Below are 7,133 nucleotides of genomic sequence, written 5' to 3' on the forward strand. Positions count from 1 at the left end.
ATTTTACCTTTACTTTATCACTGCGATAGTGACAGTGCAATTAATTCAAATCACTCAAGTGCTGAAATTCAATCGATCAAAAGAAAAGAAAAAGGTAACTAATATTTTTACTATTTAAGTTGCTTCAATGATTATTTTTCATTTTAAATGAATTGATTTGACTCCATTGTATAGTGACTCTGCTAAATACTATAATTAGCATTCTCTTTCTTATTTTTTACGCCTCACATCTTTGAGATTCTTAGGGCCTGTTTGGCCATGAAATTTTTCATTTTTTATTTAAAAATTAACATTTAGCCATAAAAATTTCAAATACAACTTGGAATTTGAAAAACACTAAAAAAATTATTTTCACTTTCAACGCACTCAAACAACTAAATATTCTTTGCAAAACTATAATCAAACACAACTCCATCTTCAACTCCAACTCCAAAATACCAAATTAAGTGAAAAATATTTGGTTTTCATGGCCAAACCATACTTATTCTCCTTCATCTTTACCTTCTCTCTCTTTCTTGTTCCTTTGCTTTTCTTTTCTTTCTTTCATTTCGTTCAATACATGTAAGCTTAGTAAATTTCTGCTTGAAGAAAATTACAAAACTTAAAGATGTAGTAAGTGAAAAAACTTATTTCACTTGAAAGACTCAAAATTGCGTCGATGAACACTTTTTTTTTTGGAACCCCCAGGGAAACCCGCAGTCGCTACCCTTCGAGTGCGCACTGGATAAACCCGCCCCTATGCAATCGCTCGTAAACCATACAGGAGATGTAAACCGCACTAGGAAGTCGATGAACACTTTGTATACAATGTTATGCATAATTTATGTTATGCATAAATTTACATTGATATACTTTATACGCGAAGGAGCCGTTGGGACATGATTTCATCTCATGAGATGAAATCACGAGATGAAATCATGTTTGGATATACAATTTGAATTTCTTAAATTGTAATTTTTTTTAATAAACATAAAAACCCCACAAGTTGTGAAAACCATCAAATTTTTTCCAATTCTTATACAATCTTACCAAACGAGTAAATCATAGTTCATAATAAAATTAATACGCTACTAGAAGACCTTTCTAAAAAATACAACATCAATTGATCAAACTTTAGTTCAATAAAAAGGAAAATTTAACATGAATAGGAACGTAACTACTCTTTAATATAATCCTCCCACAGGGTACGAACAATCTCTTCCCACATGGTAAATATATCTACCAACTTATGGGTCTTTTTTTTACAAAATATAAACGTATAGGTCAAATTTTACATTTATATTTTTTGAAATCATGCCTTTTGGATGATTTTGGGATTTCATCTCACGAGATAAAATCAGAGATGAAATCGCATGTCCAAACACTGATTTCATCTCATGAGATGAAATCGCATGTTCAAACGCCTACTAAATATACATTGTTATATAGTGAATATATACTACATAAAGGCAAAGCTCTTACATTATATATACTGTATAACTAGCATGAGATGAAATCGCATGTCCAAACGCCTACTAAATATACATTGTTATATAGTGAATATATATTACATAAAGGCAAAGCTCTTACATTATATATACTGTATAACTATGTATACATGTGCATAATCTTGTATAACTGTTTGTATGGACACATAGATACATGGATATACAATGTATATACATCTTTATGCATAATTATACATAGATATACAAAATATATAAGTATCATATATGATAGACTACTTTCCTCCCTTCAAAATTCATTTTAACAGTGAAAATTCAAAGTCAACATCAAAATCCATCAACACCACCGTAATATTGAACCATCTTTGCATATAAACCAGAGTCATATTCACACTACTAAAAAAACAGTGAAATTCGACCAAAATTTTCGACCACGCGCGGTCGAAAAAGGCCAATTTTCGACCAAAATTTCGACCGCAAGGCATGGTCGCTAACGGCCTATGGTGAAATTTTTTTCGACCTCACGTGGTCGAAAATTTTCAACCACACGCGGTCGAAATAAGTTTTCTACCTAAATTAAAAAAAAAAAAAAAATCGACCACATGAGGTCGAAAAAGTTATTTTTATTTAAATATTAATAAAAAATTTCGACCGCATGTGGTCGAAAATATTATTTTACGCAAATATTATTTAAAATTTTCGACCTCACGTAGTAAATATGATAAAAAATAAAAATAAAAATAAAAAAATTCATAATTTCGACCGCATGAGGTCGAAATTTAGCAATATTGTTGCCAGATTTCGACCTCATGAGGTCGAAATTCAAAATCGTGCCCAGATTTTCGACCTCGTGCGGTCGAAATTATGATTCTTGAGTACAATTTCGACCTCGTGAGGTCGAAAATTATCAATATCTGGTGACTATTCGACCTCGTGAGGTCAAAAATGCGGAAAATTTTTTTCGAATTCGGTACTTTTACTGACAACCCACACCGCCAATCACACTCATCAACCAAATCAACAATGCAATTCATCAACACGTCCAATTCATCAAAGTACTTCTACAATCATAAACTTCACATTCTAAAATCAAATTCAACCTCGAGTTTCAATTTAAAGTACTTCTAAATATCCTTAAAACTACATTCAAACACTTAAACATCGTAAAGTTAAACAACCATAAACTACTTTCTACATTCAAACACTTAAACATCCATAAACTACTTCCTACAATCTAATTCACATTCAAAAGTACATCTAATTCGAATTAAAACTATCATAAAAAAAATATACATATCCAAGAAAACATAGCAATATTACAATCCAAAAGTATATGAATCAAAAAAGTCAACGTTGGGTGTTAGAGACATGATCCGATTCCTTCCCACTATCCTCATAAACAAGAGCATGAACTACGTTGTCTTGTGACCTACGTCGTCTCTCAATCCATTGGTCCGTACCATCGGCGTTCTTCGCCTTCCTCGTGTGAGTAATCTTGAAGACTTCATCTTGAGGTACTTCCTGACCCCTCTCGAGCGTTAACATCATCTTGAAGACAATAACTGAACCATTATCTGTTGTAAAGATTACTTGTTTGGGAAAGATATGGGATGGGAACTTTGTGGTATGCAAAACGAAAGGAAAACAGAAGTCAGGCTTAAGAAGATTATTAAATTACAAATAACCAAACAACAGACAAACAAAACAACCATTACGAAGGAAACACATATGTAAAGATATATCATAAAAAGACCTTTTTATGAAGCGAGAGATCAAAATCGGATAGCATTATGTGTCCATCTTCTCTAACAAGCACATTTTCTGGCTTGAGGTCGCGATAGACAATGCCAAGCATGTGGAGGTATTCCATTGCAAGGAGGATCTCTCGCTACATAAAACCTGAAATTTTGAGATAAAAATTAACACTTCATAAAATAATGCAAACGAGAATGTTTTTGTTTTGATAAGGTAATACCAACGAGAATCTAAAACAAGCTCTTTTCTTCCGTTAACTAGTAAATCAAGCTAGGCAAAATTAGCATTGGCGGGAATATGGACTGGAAGGAACACTCGTAACATGAAAGCTTTGGTATCAATGGTCCTAAGGAAACAAAATTTATTGGATACAAGAAAAGAAAGATAAAAAATGACATACTAACTAAAACGGCCGCGGCTATACATATTGGTCTAAGAACCTAAGATATGGAGGAACTCTTTATCTCGCAAAGATAAGGAGGAACTCAAGACCCTTTGAGTAAATAAAGCTAACCATAAAGGAAGAAAAGCTACGAGGTAACGTTGCAATGCAAATGGTCCGGAGACAAAAGATAAACCGGTTATGTAACATAAATTTTTAAGGACCTTTCGGTATTACAGCGAGAAGTCGGTATATTAGTTATTCCATCTTCTACCCCGCATAAAATAGAACATAAATTGACTCACGGTTTATACATGTTTTAATTATGCGGGGTTGTAAGCTGGTAACTTAGTGTGCTTTAAATTTATACATAACAACTAAAATGCTACCAAACAAGGTACTAGTTATCACAGTTTTAATATATGAAAATTCACTTCCTAACCGGCAAACACGACCCCGAAAGCAATTAACACTTCAAACCATGAAACATCAAAACCAGGCAAACAAAAGAAAGCGAACCATGTTAAGACTATGAATTAAGTACTTATCTAAAAAATAGATTAATCAATAAAGAGGTTTTGGGTCAAGTAATCATACTTCACGACTTGTTCGAAAAATGCTTCCCTGGTTTGCCTCGACGAAGTGTGTGCAAGTCACCTCCGGGCAAAACTTCATTACTAGACACGAAAACTTTTCCGTCTCAAAATGGGTATATAAACTTGGCGAGAAAAAGGATGGTCCAAGGACTGCAATATCTCTCTCTCCGTTTGAGCACGCGGCAATTTCTTACGGCCGGCTAATGATGCTTTATCCATAACTTTCATGGCAAAATAACACTTTGTTCCACATAACTCCGACGGATAGACGCTTCCAATATCACCACTTCCTAACTTTTTTAGCAACCGGAAATGTCTCGAGTCTAACGCTCCGTCTTTAGCTCGAATAGCTTGAATTGCTTCCCCGAGTCATTAGCTTTATGAGGTTTATTAATCTGCTATTTGCTAAAGGTCTGCAACTACTTTCATCACTTACATCGGTGCTTGTGCTTCCCTACGGATCGCTCTTTCCACTATCAACAAAATCGCTCGATCACTAGGTTTGCCACTTCCACTTGTTTTTGCAAGGCTCGGCCCCATCGCTTACTTTGGTTTGAAAAATGAGCTTACATTTGGAGCATGTTTCGATTTCCCAAATATAAGCTCGAATTAAACTTATCGACCAATAAGTCGGTAGAATCATTGCTATTTAGCTCTTTGGAAATTGTGCTCTCGGACTTGCTACTATTTGAAACTTGGGAAGGTCTTGATTTCCGAGAATTACGTTCTCTTGCTTGAATTCGGCCGACTTATTCACCTTTTCAAGTGAACTCTTGATAGGTGGTGTTGACGCCATTAAAAAGAAGGCGATTCCTCAATGCGATCAAATCGACCGAAGCCATTACTCGGCAAGAGTGATCATGATCGAAGCTCCATAAACAAAAAAAAGTTCCCAGTTGGAAGTAGGAAACGTATACACACAAGAGACATAAAGTGAACTTGGAGGCCGGTTATCGATAGGATCAAGTAAAGTACAATAAATTAAGATAACTTCAAAGCTGTTATACAATGACGAGAAAACATATAGTAGTAATAAACAACAAAAGGTACTTAAGAGAGAAAACAATATAGATCTAAATAAAGTAACGGACAAGCAACCGGGATATATATGATGACTTCAAAGTCCACAATATCCTAAAACTAAGAAGACATACCTTTATATGATCGGTGTTTCGGAAATGCGAATCAAGAAAAGCGACAAGGTCCCACTTCGCTTAAAGTGTGAAAACGAAGCGATACGCTCGCTTCATTGAAGAGCCAGATGGTCGTTTCTCCTCGCTTAATAACACCGACAGTGATCTTCGGTATAATTAAGAATATCCAAGTTTGAGGCAAGATTCAAGAAACAATAGTCCAGCAATGCAGGGACACAGACCAAAAAATTGAGTCACTCACTTCAATAGTAGACAAAGCAAGATAAATTCAAGATAAAGAAGTCTTAAAATGTCCCATTTCCTACGCTACTAATAATTTGCCCGGTTGCTTTCCTTGTTGGGTAATGTAAATAGCTCATTGAGTAAAAACAAAATGCACATTCAATCAACTACATCTACCTGTGAGAGGTGATTTGAATCATCTAGCTACGTGTATCTCTATTTGAACCCATTTCATTTCCAAACAAGTAAATGGGTCAATTTCATATACCAGTTGAATCTTTTACCAAAAAGCAAACAAAGAAATATTATCTAAATCATCTAATACCTAAAACAAACATTGAACAATCAATAAAGTTAAAAAATCTTCTAATTAAACTACAACTATACAAAGTAATGCAACTAATAATGATAAAATGAGATTGAAAAACAAAAACCAAAAAAAAAAAAAAGGACTAACTTGACTCCTTTGTTCGGTCGGCGGCGGGCCGGTGGCTACTCCGGTGGTTTAAGCGGACGACGTCACCTACTTGGAGAACGCCGGTGTTGGTGGGGTGGTGGAAATTTTGGAGAAGATGAGTTTAGAGAAGGTAAATTTTTTTGAAAGAGAAGAGAAAGTTTTGGGGGGAGTTGAAATATTTTCATCGTCCTGGGTGTATTAATTATTGAACTTTTTCGACCGCATGTGGTCGAAAAAATAAAGCCAGATTTGACGATTTGAATTAATTTTTTCGACCTCATGCGGTCGAAATTTGATTTTTTTTTAACTTTTTAATTAATTATTTTATATTTATATAATTTACTTTTGTGCAAAATGATTTTTTTCATTTATTATTTGTAAAAAAAAAAAAAAATCGACCTCATGAGGTCGAAATCATATTTCCTGTAAAAAAAACGACCCCATGTGGTCAAAATCCTAAAGAAAATTTAAAAAAAAAATAATTTGGAAATTTCGACCTCATGTGGTCGATTTTTTTTCCACCAAAAAGTGAGGTCGAAATTATTTGGTCGAAAAATCCCCTTTTTTTAGTAGTGTCAGTTGAAAAGCGTTTGGATACTTCCCGATGGACATCTAGATTAAACCACCTCTTTAAATAAAATTTTGAATGCTTAAATTATGTCTTTCACCCTCTGTTATTATGCTTTCTTTAGGGGTAACTGTCAAATAGCATATGCTTTTTCACTACAAAATAGTGAAGATACTGGAAAAACATGCCTTGCCAAGTGACACTGGAAAAACTAAATATTCAAATAAAAATAAAAAGAGGATCATAATGTGCATTTTGAAATCTAAATAAAATTATTGCTCCAATCGTTGATAATAACTCCCACTGACATATCCCTTGAGCTTCGGTGATAAACGAAGAAATATATATATATATGTATGGAAAAGGGTCAAAAATACCCCTCTACTTTGGAATAATTTTCAAATATACTCCTGTTTTGACGGAAATTATCCCCCAAAATAACCTGAAATCTTTTTTTTAAAAGTCACTCCATCATTTAAACCCCACCCAACTAAATAATATCTCATAACATCCCCTATTCTTCCAATTCCCTCAAACTTCAAACCTACGTATTG

General features: G+C 34.1%; 1 pseudogene; it reads right to left on the reverse strand.

Annotated features, from left to right (window-relative positions):
• Positions 1 to 2,792: 2,792 nt before the first annotated feature.
• On the reverse strand, positions 2,793 to 4,974 carry LOC132031642 (serine/threonine-protein kinase D6PKL2-like; annotated as a pseudogene).
• Positions 4,975 to 7,133: the final 2,159 nt, after the last annotated feature.

This window comes from Lycium ferocissimum, chromosome 9 (assembly GCF_029784015.1).
Source record: "Lycium ferocissimum isolate CSIRO_LF1 chromosome 9, AGI_CSIRO_Lferr_CH_V1, whole genome shotgun sequence".
Classification (NCBI taxonomy): domain Eukaryota; kingdom Viridiplantae; phylum Streptophyta; class Magnoliopsida; order Solanales; family Solanaceae; genus Lycium; species Lycium ferocissimum.